General features: G+C 49.9%; 1 protein-coding gene across 3 annotated transcripts in view; it reads left to right on the top strand.

Moving 5' to 3' along the window:
• The first annotated feature begins 9,332 nt into the window (after nt 1-9,332).
• The window catches only part of LOC126575708 (protein grainyhead), a 167,770-nt gene continuing 159,602 nt past the window's right edge, over nt 9,333-17,500 (top strand). For all 3 annotated transcript variants that reach the window (XM_050236539.1, XM_050236538.1, XM_050236540.1), the window contains exons 1-2: nt 9,333-9,570; nt 9,816-10,629. The gene's annotated coding sequence lies outside the window, so the exon portion shown is untranslated. The remainder of the gene's footprint in view (nt 9,571-9,815; nt 10,630-17,500) is intronic.

Genomic DNA, 17,500 nt, shown 5'->3' with positions numbered 1-17,500 from the left:
GGCACTATCCTAGACATGATAGTCGTAGCGATGGTGATGGTGAGGATAATACCGAGAAAGGATGAGCCCCTTTGCTTGATGCGTGAATTCCTTCGCAAAAGGGGTTCGTTCCGGCTGGGCGCCGGATGGACATTGGTCAGTTTCGTATTATTCCCAGAAATGGTGAACGTTTTTTTTCTTTGTGTGAGGCCTTTGCTTCCGTTGTCGTTACCCGTTAAAAGTTTTGCATAAATGTGCTGCCGGCGTTAGATGACCCTCGGCGAGCCGACACACCGTTCAGTTTGTTTTGAGGGAAGACACCGCAGATAGGACCAGCTGCTGCTCAGTGATGGAGGCCCGAGATGACTGACCAGCGCGGCACAATGTTTTAATCATCTTCAAATGTCCCTTCGCTTCATGGGAACGTACTGGTCAAACGGGTTAGCGTAAAGGACCGACCGGACCGTTGTGTCTTTCCGCGGGATGATGCGACGAGAGAGATGATGTTTTTTTTCATTGGTTTTGCTTCTAAGCAATCTCCTTACAGTGTTTAGTCTCAGCTGCTTAGCTTTCTAGAAGGCACACAAATGAGGAAGCCTTGTGACCCGTGTTATCGTGGGAAAAGCGCCTGTTTATCGAGTGCGTTGGTCAGCCGGCCACGGGCTAGCCGGTAGTTTCCGTTTTCCTAACGGTCAACGGTTCCCCGTGACCAACAGCTGCTGGACGGAAAAGCCTCACCGAGACGTTGGACGTGAGTGTTTAGCCGTGAATTTTTAATTTTCGGAAACTGGATTGTGCCCCAAACCGAATGGTGAAATGTTTTCTGTTTTTTTGCCGTGTACCGTAATCTCTTCGTCCATTAAAATGAAATAAGACACAGCAGAAGGACATCGCAGCGATTGCTGAAGCAGGAAATCGCCGTTAATTCAAGTAGGAAAAAAACTTGCGATAGAATAGTAACGGTTTTTCGTAAAATGGAAGCGTCGAGGAATGATTTGAAATTAGAATATAGCATACAGCAGGACAGTATTGCATTTAATATTTGATTGATATATTGAGTATGCATTTCAATGGTTCGAATTTAAAAATCATAGTTGTTTGCGCAAGGGATTACAAATGTTTATAGAGATTTGATTTACATTTGACAATTAAACTAAAATTTTGATAAACGCGACGAATACAAAATATTCCTGCTTTTGATTGTTTCACATCATCTCGAGGCGACATTTTTAGTATTAGCCAATTGTATCCGCGATCGAACGTCACTTATCATAATCCTGCTAAATATCGATTGGAATTTTGCAACTTTGGCGAGGTCTTTCGAATATAACTTCGTCTAACTAAGAAACAAATAGGACAATGTTTGAAAGACTATTGAATCTTGAATGTATGAAGTAACATACCGCAGCATTCATAACTAGAAATTATCTGAGATAGACAAAAGGAATCGAAGATTGTTATTGGTTTTTTAATTGCATTAATAAAAATAACGCAGAAAATAATGCATTGTATGCAACAAGTGTCCTTAAAATCAGAGCATTCAGCCCAATTGATCAGGCAGTTTTGATAGTTTCTGCTTCTTTTCTGCTTTTTGGTTCAAACTTCAATTATCATTGATATCAATGAACACAATTACCTCAGAACATGCCAGACTTATGTTATGAGGTAATTTTGTTCATTCAAGTTCCATTTCAGTAAAATCAGCGTTTACCAGTTGATAACACAATTTTATTACACAAACAGCTTATAGAGCATTTGCAGCAGAAATATCACTTTTCAAATTGCCAATAGGTGTACTGATGGTGGTAGAAATTGTGTCTTTTCCTCATACAAATAAACTCCTTTAGTAGTGTGAATTAGATGAAACGGCAGATGAATATAAGTTTTAATCACTTTTACAATTTATCACAAAACCGGTTTAAGATTGACTACTTGATCCATGATCTCCCCAAGTAATGATGTCTTTAGTTTTGACGTAATGTGAATTTTATTATTTGGCAACATTCCGTTTAGTAGAAAGAAAATGTCAATAGATCTAGTTAAACTAAATAAAACTATGACTAAAGTATAGATCTATTTCATTTTAAAAGCAAAAAATCCTGTCCACCTTAGCACTTATTGCTTTACTGGACTAACAGCATATTCATTTTGCTATGCACACCACCGTAGACTCGGATAATTATTTCCACAGCACTTTAACAGTGCGCAATGCTGGGGTGTAAAACCATAAACATAATAAACTAAATAACAGGGCCGCGTACAGACATTCCCGAGAGGGTCGCTCCTGCTCGCACTAATTGCCCTTTCTAACGATCACATTGCATGATGAACGGTTTGCCGCTACCGTATTTATGATCGCACGATCACCGTGCGATGAGGCTTGGCGAATTTATAGGAAAACAATCATAAAGCTGGGTCTGGTCCCCAGTTGCATCGTATCATACAGGAAGCCAGCAGCCTAGACTCTATTAATATCGATTGCATCTTGCACTTTTTCGCGCCATCGAATCATCCCGATTCACCGACGATCATGAACCGAGCATTTCATTGATACTTATTCCAACCCAATGAAAGGAATGAGGTTCGTTCTCTAGAAGTGGCAAAAAGGTGCAACACCAGCTGACCGTGAAGAGCGAGCGATCCCAATGGATTACATTCCTCTTGTGCAGTGCAATCCGAACGGCAATATGAGTAATGGGGGAGGCCCGCTGGATGGTGCCGTTAGAAGGTATGGAATCGTTAAACGATTTAATCGAAATCGTGAAACAACCAACCCCGTAGGCCGATAGAACTGTCCCATGTCCTATGGAAAGGGGGACAACGTTGAACATGCCTCAGTTCAGCCGAGAAATGAAATATATTGGAACAATCTCGCTTTGAATGTGAACATTGCGCCTTTTTGCGCGATCGGTTTGTCATTCGTGGTTGGCGTACAGATTTAATCCATCGTGCCGCTCGTAAATGATCCGATATTGTCATTTGTTACATCCAATTTACAAAACATAGGATCAAATATCAATTACTCTTGGGGTGCCAGCCCGTAAAAGCATATAACGTTTCACCGTAAGTTATGGTATCAACTTTCAAACTAAGGCTAGACAGAGCAAAGAAAACAGAGAGAGATAGGAAGGAAGAAAGAAAGTACGGACTGCCACATAAATGGGCGCCGGCCCACAGAAGTCGAAGCTCTTGGCTCTTGGCTCCGCGCCTACGGTCCTCGGAGGAGATAGTTTATGCTGAGCGACCAGAGTGTGTACCAGAGCAGAGGTTGACAGGCTGTCTTGGTTAATGATTATTTATCATTCAAGCATTCCACCCCGGGCCCTCTCTCTCCCGCTCTCTCTATCTCCTTTCCCGGTACAACGGTTTCCAATGTGCTCCATATCTTCCAGCAAGGTCGGTTCTGTTTGCCCACACGATCCCAACATATGCACCCCGGTACATCATGCGCAGATAAGTTATCGTAAATTTCAAAGCTTTTACAACGGTCCACGGTGGTCCACGGTGCGGAGAACGCTTCCCTTCGTCTGCGATTTTTCTTCTGAGGATGACGAAACACCACGAAGGATACCAAACGGTGCCACCAGTTGCAATTGTTATACCGCGAACGTGCAGAAAGGCGAAACAATGGTTTTCGACGCCTGCTGTAATGCCTCTCAAAATGCAATCATCTCGCGAAAACCCAAAACATTTCCAAAATGTAATGCTTATTATAATCCCTTGTGGCTGTGGGGTTTTTTTTCTCTCTTACGTCGCGGCTCCTTACTCGTTAACGTGGCGCTTAATGAATGCCTTTTTTACGACGAATGACGAATGACGACATGACGAATTTTACGACGCTTTACTTTCGTGCCAGAGCAAAATCAATTCCCTATTTCGCAACGGGGTACACAACCGCCGGGATCGCATCTGGAGCTCTGGAACGCTGGTTTTGCGAAAGTGCTTCCCGGATACGCGATGGCGTGCACTATAAAATGATAATAAAAAAAAAAGGCTCCACTCCACGCACCACGGTTACGGTTGATTTGGATGGAAGGACGATGGCATTCTAGGCGATCTCTTTTGGAATGGACGGAGGGGGCGTTCGAATGGACGGGAGGAAGAAAGTGCGCGATCCGCTTTTACAAATTCACAATATTATATATAAAGAAGAAGAGTTTTAACAGATCGATCTGCTTTCTTTTTATTTCTTGTAAATGATATATTTATCCTACTACATGGAAGCTAATGAACTGTTCACCGTAAATCGCAACGCGATCAAACGATCTCCACTCCACGCCGCTAGGAGGATCGTACGGACGAACCTCTGCATCCTGTAAGTGATTTAAATAGAGGGAAAGTGTTCCAGTCAGGCCGGTGTCGGTGCAACCGTTGCAGCACCGCACTTGGGTTATGTTGTGCCTTTTTTTTATTGCTCCACTCGAAGCGCCCCCACCCCGCCTTCTCGGGATGCGCTTCTCTCGCCCCTCACGCCTCACCAACCTCAGGCCCGTTGGCCGGCGAAGGGTGATTTCATGTTCGTCTCTATGTTTCCCGTTCTTTCGAATGGCTGGCTGGCTGCGGCTTCGTCGCTGGCAGGTCCTTCCTGGTGCAACGATTGCAGCAATTGCGACCACCACGATTCCCCATCGTTCTGTTCCCTTTCGTTCACTTCATTTCAGTGTCCGCCGTTCGCATCGTGGACCCTTATACGGCCAGCAAGAATCAACCGAATGTTGCTCTTTCCTGCGCTCTCCTCTTTCTCTCTCTTTCTGTCTCTGGGTCTGCTCGCAGTCACCGCTCCCCTCGCTCACCCCATCATTGTCCATCAGAATGGACAGATAACTCATTATCTTTTGTCTTTAATCATTCACGAAATGAAATGTTTTCTTGGTTGCTTCGTTGACTTGGGCAGCGAACGGGGGGACCGCACGAGGATGAAAAGCGACGCGAGATACTTTCGAAAAAAGGAGTACCAGGCAGCGCCTCGGCTAAAAGGGTAAAACAGGAGAAAAACAAAGAGACAGAAAGAGAGACGGAACCGAACCGACCGAAGAGTCCCTTTTGGGGCGTTGGACGCAAGGGAATTTCGTGAAGTCCTTTTCGGTGCGCCTTTCTTTCAGCGAAAGTACTGGCGGTGCTTTAGGGGCCGACGCCGATGTTAAAGGAAAAGGATGTTTTTTTTCGCCCTCCCCCTCCCCTCCCCGACAAGGTACCGAAAATGTAACCGAAAGTCATTTTCATACCACGGACCAGCACGGAAGGCGAGTCTGTGCCTTGCTATCTCGTAGCGCATTGGCGTTCCCTGCCTTTTAAAACGTTCCACGCTCGTGTTGTCGCTGTCGTCCGTCGTCCGTCTGCCGTCTTGTTGTTGTTCGTTAATGTTTTACTTTATCGCGTTCCTTTTGTTTTTCGTGGTGGTGTTTCTCATGTCACACGTTTGGGTTTTCTGCTTTATTTCGATTTTCCTGCCAGTGGCCAGTGCGCGGTTCCGTATCGCGTGGCGTGTCGTAATGGCACTGCATCCCCATTTGTTTTGGTTTTGTTGGCATCGGCAGCATCGTCGTCTCCCGGATACGTAACCGATGGTATAGAAGAAGCAAGAGAGAAATAAACTAGCATGAGTAACGAGTTGTAGTTTTATTTTAGACAAGCGCTTTTAATAAAGCAATTTTTATCGCACCGCATCAATCACGCATAAATTAGGCTTGAGTTTACGATACGTTTTGACTGAGCAAACGATAACCTTCTACCCTTTTTCCAGCTACGCGACGCTAGCGATGAGATTGGGGCACCCGAAACCGAAAAAAAAAACTCCGGCGTTTGGCACAAATTAGCACCTCGGCAGTGAAGGATGTGACTTTTGGCGGGCACCCTAGCACTCTCTCGCCTCACCCGTTTTGACTGACGTGTCGATAAGCCAACGTGAATCGTTTGGTTGGTTTTTGGTGATGGTGTTTCAACATCAAACATTTAGCACATTCCCTGTTTTCTTCTTCACCCACCACAACATACAACACAAACGGAATGATGGAGCGCGTTACGATCGCGGGGAGATATTTTTGCCCTGATGAGCGCGATAAATTAGCTTAAACGGTTCGGTTACGATATTTGCCTTATGCGTTGTGCTAGACTGGTGGTGGATCTTGTAAATGATTTCTAGCACCACACCGAGCTCTTTGTGCTGGCAAACGGTTTTAATCCAAATCCACTTTTGTTGTTTCTCCGTTTCGTTGTCTTCGGGCAGTTTTCTGTTGCTGGCAGTGGCCACGGATGGCATTTGTATTTATTTATTTATAACATCTCCATAAAAACGGGGGAAATTAAAAACCCCGTCCTCGCAGCTGCTTTACAATACAATTAAGGAGCACGGGCACGGCGCAGAGCCCATCTCGCATCTCGCATGCCCGGCTGCTCGCAGCACCTGAGCTATGGAGGAGATCGTTCGCGATCTCGCGAGCGCGCGCGCGAGCACACATACAGCGTTCGACCCGTGCTCGGTTGCGGCTCTGTGTACGTACCGCGCACCGTTTCGACGACGGACGACGGTAGCCATGTTGGATTTCTTCGCGGTTCTTCGCGGTGGACGCCCAGCATCCAGCAGCAGCAGCAGCAGCAACAGCAACTGGGCGGTTGACGCGGATCGACCGATCTCCGCTCGAGCACAGCCATCGATCGAGGCCTGTGGTGGTGTGCGTTGAATATGTCGTGCGTGCGGTGCCAACGCTTACAGTCAACGCTTTTGGGGTCGTGATTGCGTGTGGAGTCACCACCGACCGACCATCGGACCGATCAGATTTGGTGGAACGCATACATAAAAATAAACATATTAAAAGATCTCTTCGCGTCGCACCGCACCCTCCGTCTCACGTCTCTCGTGTCATGATGATTGCTCCTCTCGGCCACCCCTTGGCGTTGTGGAGGGTTGCGTGGCCCTTGCTGTCGCCATCACCGTCGTTGCCGTCGTCGATCGTATGTGGTGGAAGGTTCATCGCCATCAGCGCGCGCACGCGCTCCGGCGTTCAAGTCACTGAAGTACACCACTCGTACAAGAGCTGTTCGATCTTGAGCTGCTACGCACGGCACCAGGAACAGCGATGGAAAATAAATAAATAGCTGCTGCTGGTGCTGGTACCAACAAAGGGGCCACTGCGGGAATAAAGCGCGGAAGACTCTGGAAGATCGTGGCCTCGTTCCGCGCACGCGCTGTAGCCGGTGCTTAGGTGGTGCTTAAACATTGCCCAGTGGTGCCTCTTCTGAAAAAATCGCGATTATTGTTTATGGTTGAAATTTCGAACTAAATAAGATTTGTTTTTATGTAAAGTGAAACATGCTTTACCTAAATTTAAAGTGACCTTTTCTTTCATGTTAGTAGTGCACAGTATTCCTGGCATGCTGAGTTAAAATATGACTGTTGATGTCATGAAGTAAAATTTTCGATTTCACTGCAAGCAACATTTTAACGTCGTAGGCCTTTCCCCTGGTACTCATACCGTGTCGATGCATCTGAAGAAATAAACAGGGACTATAATCAAGAGTAATCCTCTCTTTAATATCTTCGATATTGGTTTTTAATATTCGCTTTCACTATAGATCATTATTGGCAATATTCGAAAACCGAAAACAGGACCATTCGTCGGTGCGGGTTCGTCACTTGCTTGATCGTTACAGTCTTTCTCTCCATTCTCTCCGTATCTCCACCGGAGCTGAACCTTTCCTTTTGCCCGCATTGGTATTGACAACGATTTATGCCGGTTGGCTCACTGCAGGATCGCATAAGAATCCCTGTGCACCCCCAACCCCTCCCCCGTTTTTCTCATAAGTTCCTTCCTTTCTCCTCTACCACAGGAAAGAAAACGCTGGAAACATTTCCGCGATGACCGGTGCCTTTCACGTTAGATTCAGCTCTCTTGCTCTCTTTCTCTCTCTCTCTCTCTCTCTCTCTCTCTCTCTCTTTCACTCCCTGCGCACGTGCTGGACGCGTCCATCGCGTAATGTGTTCCCTGCAGAATCCGCCGGGTCAAGCTACCAACCAAACAAGCGAAAGAAAAAAAGGAATAAAACACCGGGAATGAATAAGACACGCTCGCTCGCGCGCTGCTCTTCGGTGATCAGCAACCGGCACCGGCAAACATTCTTGCACCCGCGATCGTTCGGTTGTTGTTGTGTTCGGTTGCCATTTCCCTTGACCATTTCGTAACCATTCGATACGCCGCCTACGCCGCGGCGGATTGCAATTGAATCCTTTCTCCATCCTCAGCATCCGTCCGGGATCACCGCACGATCAACGATCGCCCATTCCCTTCCCCCTTTCCCACCACGATTGACAGACCCGACTGGTGACTTTGATAGAGGCGGCCGCGTAATATGAGGACCCGCGCAAAGTACCTTCGCGATATTGACTTCTCGAAAGTTTTGTCGCGGATCTCCCTTCCTCAACGGCCCCCGGGGGGACGAGGATCGCTTTATGTCCGTTGTGCCCCAACTCACACACGCGCACATGCCAGCGATCACACCTGTGGCGTGCGGTGATGATGGTGACACCTTATGCGCACGCGGCCAGCGCCAGCCTTCGAGAAATGAGACCGATGACACACGAACCCCGCAGGCCGTTCGTGTTGCCGTGATGCTCGAAGCTAATGTGTGCCCCCCCCCCCCCCCCCCCCCTGGAGCGCAAAATCTAACCAAAAGGCCATCAACGGGGAACGCAAACGGGGTCCGTTTAGGATGCGGACAACCACCGTTCGCCTTCGAAGCGCACCAGCAGCAGCACCAGCAGCGCCATCAAACATGGGATTTACGGATCCATCTACCCCTCACGCACCCACACACTCATACAGAGGCCAGCGGTACGATCGCGACCACCGTGGCCAACGATAAAACCCCCCTCCCCCCGTCGTCGCTGACATTTGGCCGGGCGCGCGAGCTTTGATTGTGTCTTGGACTTCTCTCGGACTTGCTGCAGGGCGCAATAAGTGAGTGGGCAGAGACCGAGCGCACACACGATCGTGTACGGGGGCCCACTTCAGGCCCGCAAGCGAGGATCGCAAGAGCCACCAGCGGGAAGGGGACAGAAGACCCAAAGCAAAGGAGACAGCAAATGGCTTGCTGTGGACGTGCGATGTGTGCGTGACTCGCGGTCCGTGTCTCGGTCCATTGGCTTGTCGCCATCGTCGAGGCGTCACTCGATCGACTCGAACCGACGCCGACCCACCGACCGATCATCGTTTCGCTTCATTCGCTCCGCATGCTCCTTGCCAGCAGATCGCGGCTGTGTGCGTGTCTATCGCTTCTTCGATGCGTTGCTGCTAGTATTGGTGCTGATCGTGAGCTTTGGTAGCAGCAGCCGCCAGCAGCCATCAGAGGCCCAAGCAACAGCAAGGCAAGGCGAACGTGCTTTCGCGGTGCTCGATCTCGCCCATGTCCACACAACAATCCGTCCGCCGTGCCGTGCCGTGTCGTATATGCGCTCAGATCGTTCGTTACTCGCTGCTGCCGCTGCGATCCGTCGTTGTGTTGCGCAGTAGTGTTGCTAAGGAAACGCAGAGGAACCGAATCGCGAACGGCGTGTGCGCCCAATACCAGGCACACCTGTCAGGGCCTGCTTGTTTGGTGAGTTTTCCGTGAAGTTTTATTCGAAAATATTCCCCCTGTGGCGTGAGCGAATCGTGACAATAGTGCTTCCAAGGAGCACCATCTTCGATTGTTTTGCGTGGAGGCGGCGGTGCTTCTGGTGGTGGTAGTGGGTGTCCTTCTGTGTCTTGCGTGTGCACCACCTAGTGCGCATGGTTTTTGGTGGCATTCTCGGTGGTTATTCTGTGGTTATCTCTCTCTCTCTCTCTGGTGCTTCCGTGTAGCGTTCACTGTCGATTGTTTTCACTGAGTCGTGCTGCGTAGTGCGTGTACTGTGACAGAGCTACGATTGTATGTGCGTCTGTTTCGCGTGTGTGCGTGCTTGATCATTGTGGTGTGGCGCGTATCCTGCCGCAAACAACGATCGATCGAGAACGAGCGGAGGCTTCTTGCTTGCTGGCTCCGAAGGCGCCCAGTTCGTCGTGCACTGCATGACAATGCATAATGCTGACCGCGGGCAGCATAAGAAGCAGCAGTCGCAGCAACAGCAGAATAACGACGCCGTGCTAGCCGTGCCATTGAAAACGTGAACCAGCAAGCCGCTAAAGCCCGAGTTCCACAGATTGTGTTTGGGCCGTTCGACAAAGGATCACGAAACACGCAAGGCGCCGGTTAGGGTGGGTGCCAGAAAGGGAGAAATAGTGAACGAAGTGTGTATTAAATTGTGCACTGCACCGGGAGTGTGCACATGCGAGCGCAAAATTCTCCCTCTGCTAATGATACGTGCAATAAAACCGTGCTTCAGCAGTGTGTTGTGTCGTCGCTTGAATGTTGAGTAAAAAGGAATCATAAGCAAAAGAAGAAGAAGAAGAAGCAAATAGTAACCAACAGCACAGCAAGTAGAAGACGGAGGAAAAGAGAAGAAGGAAGAAAAGAAAAAAGATACGAAACGAAGTCCCCGCGTGAGCCCGCGGATTCCAGGAAAGGAAGCACGACATCAAAAAACACTAACGTGTTAAAAGCGACGAACCCCACAAGCCAGCGAGCAGCACACGTGAGGGAGAGAGCGCGAGAACGAGATGCAAAAACCCTGAAGCGGTAAGTCATACAAGATGAGCGTACAGTGGGAGGGAGTGGATGGGAGGGGGTGGGTAGCCATCGTTCTCTTCAGCTCGCTCCTCTAGCGCGTTCTTGCGCGCTTGCACGCGGGACTCTGGTGATCGCGCTCGCAAGAACGTACGTCCTTTTTGGTATCCGTGCGAGCTTCGCTGTAACAGAGATGCCCCACCCCCCCCCCCCCCCCCCCGCCCCGGGTTTGGCTGCAGCCAGGAGGCGCGCGCTGTGGGGTTTTTTTTAGTGTCCACCAACCAGTGGGGTGATGGCGTTCTGTGTTTTCTGTTTTTTTTTTCTGTATATGCGAGCAGGAAGCTGCTCCAAAGGGAAGGTTGTGTGGCTGCTCGCTGATGGTTCGTTGCTCGCATGCTCAATGTGGGTATTGTGAGTGCGATTTTGATGCGAAAGGGAAGGTCGCGCATCAATGTGACAACAGAGATCGCCCGTCTGGGGCACGAGCTTGGAAGCCGCCGTGCTCTGCAAGGGCAGTCCATTCGCTGGGGGGTCCAATGCTCCGCTTTTATTCCACTGCAGCTATCTAGCAGATGCACGAAGGCTTCCGTTTTGATCCGTTGTCCGATGGCTCGTGTCGATTGAATTCGATCGCGGATCGCGATCTTGCGATATGCTGTGCGCGTGTGTGGATGTGTTAGTGCGTGCGTAGCGAGGGGGAAGTTATGGTACGATCATGCCTTGGATCTTGATGATGGTGACTTCACTGACTGTTCAGCGGTGATCGTATTTATTTGTGACTGAGCAGCACTCCGATCGATCGCAAAACGTCGTCGATCGAGCGAGTCTTGGGTCGCTTGGGGTTGTCATAAAAGCTTCGCAGGGTGTGCCAATGATGCGGAAAGAGCGCGATGACGATCGCGATCGCGCGTGCACCCCCCAGCCACCGGAGAAGAGAAGGGATTCCAAACAAAGATCATGCGAGACGGAGCAGGAGAGAAGGACAGAACGAGAGAGAGAGAGAGACAAGATCACAGGAGGATGCAGCACGGCAGGGCGCAGGGGATCGAGGGTTGGGATAAAAATAACCATATGTGGAGGAAGCGAGCTTCTCGCTCACCAATACCAATGATCCACACCTGACACCCATCATAAGCGTGTGTATGGACGGTCGCGATCGTCGCACAATTTGTGGATCCTGTCCGTGTGTCCGTGAGCAGTGAGCAACTATTGTGTGTATGAGGAAGAACATGAACGAAAGACGCGAGAGACAGAGAGAGAGAGAGAGAGACAGCCGGGAGTCAAACAGGACATGGCGAGCCGGGCAGCTGGAGCAGGATAGCATACGAATGGTGGCCGGAAAAAGGGAAAAAAACAAAACACAAAAATGCGCAACCACCAGCCGAACGAACGAACTGCGAGCAACATCTTAAGACGGGACCGGGCCAAGAGACATATCGAGACGATCGCGTGCGATCGTGCATCGCGTCGTGGTGGTGTTGGTGGTGGTGCACCAATACACCAAAACGCGTTTCCTGGCGGCATGTGGCCCGCGGCGATCGCTGCCAGAGCGGACGAGACGAGTCATCCGCGATATACAGAACGCAATAATCACAATAAATAATGGTATTGGGCAGGAGCGAGTAGATTGAAAAAGCGCCCGCTGATCGAAAATGTTGGGACATTTTCGACCATCAACACAGCGCGGTCGTTGGGTGGGCATGGGACTTTTTGGGGTAGATGGGGGCAGATTTTCTCCTCCTCCCACAAAACATATTACCGCAGATAAAGGTGCGAATGATGCGCACGATGGCCAAGCACCAGCATACGCGATGCGAAGCAGTGAGCAAAGGGAACAGCAAAACGCAGAGCGATCGAGTAGTGTTTTCTGGGGGGATAGACTTTGTGCTTTGGTCAGTCCTGGAGCTGCTTATCTTGTGCGACGAGTCGAATGCTGGTGACACTGGCTGGACCGATGGTCGAAGGTGGAGTAAGAAGAACCTAATGGGATGGAGAATGGGAGAAATGCTTCACGAGACTTTGTGACAAGAGCTCAGGTCAGGTTGAGATTCCAGCGTGTGCTTCATGGCAGTGGTCGCCTGTTTGGTGCTTCGTTTCTATCGCCCTAACCGTCCAATTTTGCTTCGATCTAGTAGGAGTGGAGTGTTGCTGGACTGTCGAATGTAATGCTCACAGTATGCTTTGGTTCGAATAGTAAGCTGTGAGTGCATTGAAGGCTTCTGAACAGTTCTTCCTTCCGAAACAGCATGTGTTAAGGACGAGTTTTCTGAAAGAATAACGCTTTGAAACAGATCTAGAGGCCTAACAATTAAGAAGAAGTATTTATAAAAGTGAGAAACATGAAGAACAAGTGTTTAAAAGAACTTTACAAGGAGTTGAAATCCCCAGAGTAAGGTAACTTTTCCCTTCATTTCATTCTTCATCAATCGCTTCCGCCCTTCAGAGGACTGAGTAATACGTAATCTAATTTAAATGTGATTGTGTGCTTCAATGCGTAGTGCTTATCAAATTCACTTGCCCTTTAATTCCCGGGGGCAAGTGTTGAAGGAAAATGATTACTCCCTGCTCGCTGTCGGTGTTGCCCACCTTGTGGAACAACAAAGTTCGTCCACTTGCGGGGCCCCACATTCAATGAAAGCCAGTGCTGTTTTGCACGATGCCCGTTGTATAATATTCCCCCCGAAGGAGGCTGCCTTTCGGTGAATCATGCGCGGCCACCACAGATCTCTTGTGGCCACAGATTCGCCTCCCTTCCCTCCCTCCCTTACCACGCGCGAATGGTAATGTAAGGTTGCCATGACTTCAGCGACTGCGACCGGCAAAACATCAATCTTCCTTCAGTCCAGCACGTCGCGATCCGGGGTGTGTGCGTAGCAGTGCGCAGCGAGTGCAAGCGAGAAAAAGAAAGATCACTTTTTGTGCACGGTCCGTCCAATGGTAACCAGGATTGACGACGCTGGTGGACGGTGGACGGTGGTGCTGCCTGTTATTATCCGGTGGACACATCGTGTGGATCGTTGCACTGCTTCCTGAAGAACTCGCAGCAGCCCCGCCGTATGTACACCATGTAGGGCGGTGTTGCTGCTGCTGTTGTTGTTATTATTGTTATTATTATTCCCCCTCGCCCGTCCCTTAATTGCAGTCCGAGCGCGAGGACAGTAAGGCCGCACTGCGCACGGAATCGCGCGCTGTGCTTGTACCGGAAGAGCTGCGAAAATGGCCACCGATGAAGGTTGTGGCACGGCTAGGCCTAGGCGCGAGAAGGTGGTCCGGTGCTCTGATAGAGCAGTCGAGTACGTCGGATCGGAATGGATGGCGGATCGTTCGCGATAAAAAGATTTACTGCGCTGGACGGCGCGGCGAAAGGTGGTGCGTAACGATTGGAGAGTGCAATCGAGGGAGGGTAGGGTGTCCGGCGGCGATGGCGTCCCAAAAACCAGTCGCTACCACCACCACCACCACCACCACCACCACCACGACGCATAACACAAAGTACAGGTTTTCAAGCGACGAAGCGGCAATTTTTGCGGCAGGAACGTTTCGCATCAGAATGTGTGCGAGAAGACCTGTTTTCAAAAGCCGGTCTAACGTGCACGTGACTTTGATGGGCAGCTGCTGCCCGGGGGGCCGATGACGGCGATGGTAACGATGACAACAACAACAACATCAACAAACGGTGCACAGAAATCCCCTCGGGGAGGGCGCGCGCATATCCGAGGGGATCGGTTTGGTTTGTCCATCATCTTGGGCATTTCCATGGTGACGTGCAAGTGTCACCAGGTTTTCCGTTAACTTTCGTCGATTGGCAGTCTGACTCAAGCAGTAAATATTTGCAAAAATCCCCGAAACACACTACGCGAGCGGTGTGGTTGTAGTTCGCGAGAATAACAACAACAACAGCAACAACAACAGACACATTTCGCACGTGCCTCCTAATTGCACAAAAACATCCGGAATATTGCGCCAGAAATGGACCCAAAAGTTGGATGCCCTGTTGCACAATCTTGGCTACGGAGTTTTGGGAGGGGGTTCGTCGCTTGAAAATTGTTGTTCAAGTCTTTTATATTCCAAGTCGCTCAAGCTGATGGAATGGTCATTTTGGGGGATTTTATTCACGATTTTAATAATATTAATTGATAATGCTTAACTTAGTAGCAAGTTTTGCTTTTATTGTATGCATTTTCTTATAAAATTACAGTTTTAGATACATATTAGTATCAAAACTTACCAGCAAAACACCGTACTGCTAAGGTTTTTTTTGCACAGTTCTGTAGAAAGCATTCGCCAGCCCCACAAGAACCGATCACTGATCGCAACTCTTGACGTTACTCCGTCACCAAAAAGGATCGATAGCGACCAGCCAGCTATCGTCCGATCATGGGAGTTTCATCTGCAGCGCGAGATAAATCATGCCAGTGGCAGAAGCACGATGGCATCCTAACGAACTGCAAGGGGAGGAGGTGGGAGGCGGTCCACTGTGGTCAAGAATTAATGGCCATGGTTCGCTGCGAGCGACAAACGAATACCACACAATCCACCGGTTGCACGCAACCAGCAGCAGCAGCAGCAGCATCAACGTCTTGGAAACTGTTAAACCAAAAGGGATGGTAGGGTGGGAAAGATCGATTGCACATGTGATTGGTTTCGGTGTTTTATTTTCGCTTTGTCTTCGCTCCTCCACTGGTATCTCTGCGCGCACCAACTAACGGAACAGCTCGTTGCATCGCGGATTGCCTATAGTGCTCGGTGCCGGTTTCCGAGGGCAGAGGACAGCAAATGCATCTTATCCGAGTTCCTCACGTCCTCGTTGTCGACATACTCGGTCGGCAATCGCAATGGTTGCCTGTTAGAGAGCTCAAGTCATGTCTGAGGCAACGCTGTCGCTGAAGCTACCGTCGCAACCGTTGGTTGGAGAACTGACAGAAAGGTCGACATGTCAGGTGACGGTGCCCTGGGGGGATGATTCTAATACTCCTTGCGATGCAGCGGTGGATGGCGCTATAACGACGGCCTACGACGCAACTACCGCGACTTTGCATAGGCTGACGGTGGAGAGGCTCATAGCGTTACCCGTTAATGATTTATTAAAGACGATTATTTCTCAATGACATCGACGCTGGTGTGTAGCATCGGGCTGGACGTGACACAGTTTTCAATTCAAGCGACAGAACTAATTGAACTCTTCTCACTCTCTCTCTCTCTCGTACACATGCTACACGGTTACGATACGATTCCACTTCAATTCAGACATTAAGTTATGCAAAAAAAGCTGAGAGAGAGTCTAGTTTTGTTGGAATGATTTCTTCAAAGGATCCTTCTCGCTCCTCTACTCATTAGAACGCCTCTTCTCGTCACGATCGCACCCGAGACACCAAAGGTTTCACGCGTCAGCTCCAGTGGTTGTCAACTTTCCTCCGCGATCGCATCCTCTCGCCACCGTTTAGATGGAAGTTCAAATCGTTCCTTCCACTTGCGCTCGCTAGTGTGCGCTCTCCCCTTCACCTTCTTGGCGATCGTTTGACGTTCAATCAACGTCATCCACACCCCGATGGTGGTAACCCGAACCCCCTCGAACCAAAGCGAACCATTTTTCGCCCACGCGAACCACGGCTTGGCTCCCGCTAGGCCCACTGCTGCTTATTGTATCCTTTCATCTCGATTCTGCTGGTGGTGATGACCGTTTTTGGACGGAGCCCGGGGACGATCCACAGTACCATCATCCGACCACGGAGTCTAGCGTTGCTGATCGGCGCGTCGCGATATGGTGCGCTCTCCATGAAGTCACGGCTAGTTTATGACTTCTAATTACTTCTCCACTTCACTCTGCGGGCACACACAGAGGCACACAAAGACGCACACACCGACGCACACGCTCGCACGGACGATCCTCCCTTGTGGCCGGGATCGTGCGGCCACACGAGGCTAAACAATTTCTCATTACCGAAGATTTATGGTAACTGCGGCGGTACCATCTCGTCTCGATTCCTTCCCCACCCCAGCCCACCCGCTGGGGAGTGTTTCCTTTTTTCGCATCCCGAACCGGGACACTAAGGGCACACACACATAGCATGGGGTTGTGTTGCGTGTGGCTGGCTGCGTCACCCCCCCTGCAGCAGCATGTGCTCCAGTTCTGCACGATCAACGCCATATCAGCGTCAATATCCCGTTGCAGTGGAGTGGAAATCGCTCTAACGGTTTCGCTCTAGTCCCAGGGAAGGACGAGGCGGGCGGACGGGCGGGCGGGTTGCTGCCCTCGCTGTGGCATTCGCGACATTCGCTCGGAGCTACACAGAAAGAGGTGTTCCAGTTTCATCGGCCCACCGACCGAACTTGGTGTCTTGATTGCGGCGCTATCCAAAAGGACAACGGGCCTTGCTCTAATGCGAACGGGGTCTTTGCTCCCGGGTCTGCACTGTTGCAGCTTCTGCTGCGCGTAATCAAGCCATCGGATCCGAGAATCCCTTCTCTGCGAGTGCGCGAAGGGTGGCGGGAAGTGAATCGTTTTACCAATTTCACTCCAACCAAGACGACGGCAGATCGGTGTGGCCGGGCTTTTTTGTTTGCATATTTTAAGCGCTGAATGTCTGAACCGATCGCACCGACCCTGTACGGTGCAATCAAGGTGTGTGCATCGCTCCCCCCTCCCCCCCCTCCCCCCTCCCTCCTTCTTGTCTGCTGCAGCAACTTGTTTTCCATTTGTTGGCCAAGTTATCTTTCGCCGCATTATTTGCTGTCGTTTCGTTGCGTCCGTTTTGCGGGAGGAAGGTTCGTTCTTTCTCTCTCTCTCTCTCTCTTAACCCGTTTACCCCCTTCGGTGTGTGTCCCATGTGGTGCTCCTGTGGGAGGAATTCGATCGCTTTTCACCTTCACCTTTTCCCCGCGC

This window comes from Anopheles aquasalis, chromosome 3, assembly GCF_943734665.1.
Source record: "Anopheles aquasalis chromosome 3, idAnoAquaMG_Q_19, whole genome shotgun sequence".
Classification (NCBI taxonomy): Eukaryota; Metazoa; Arthropoda; class Insecta; order Diptera; family Culicidae; genus Anopheles; species Anopheles aquasalis.
Note: the sequence above shows the minus strand (reverse complement) of the source record. Positions and strands in the feature narration are given on the sequence as shown.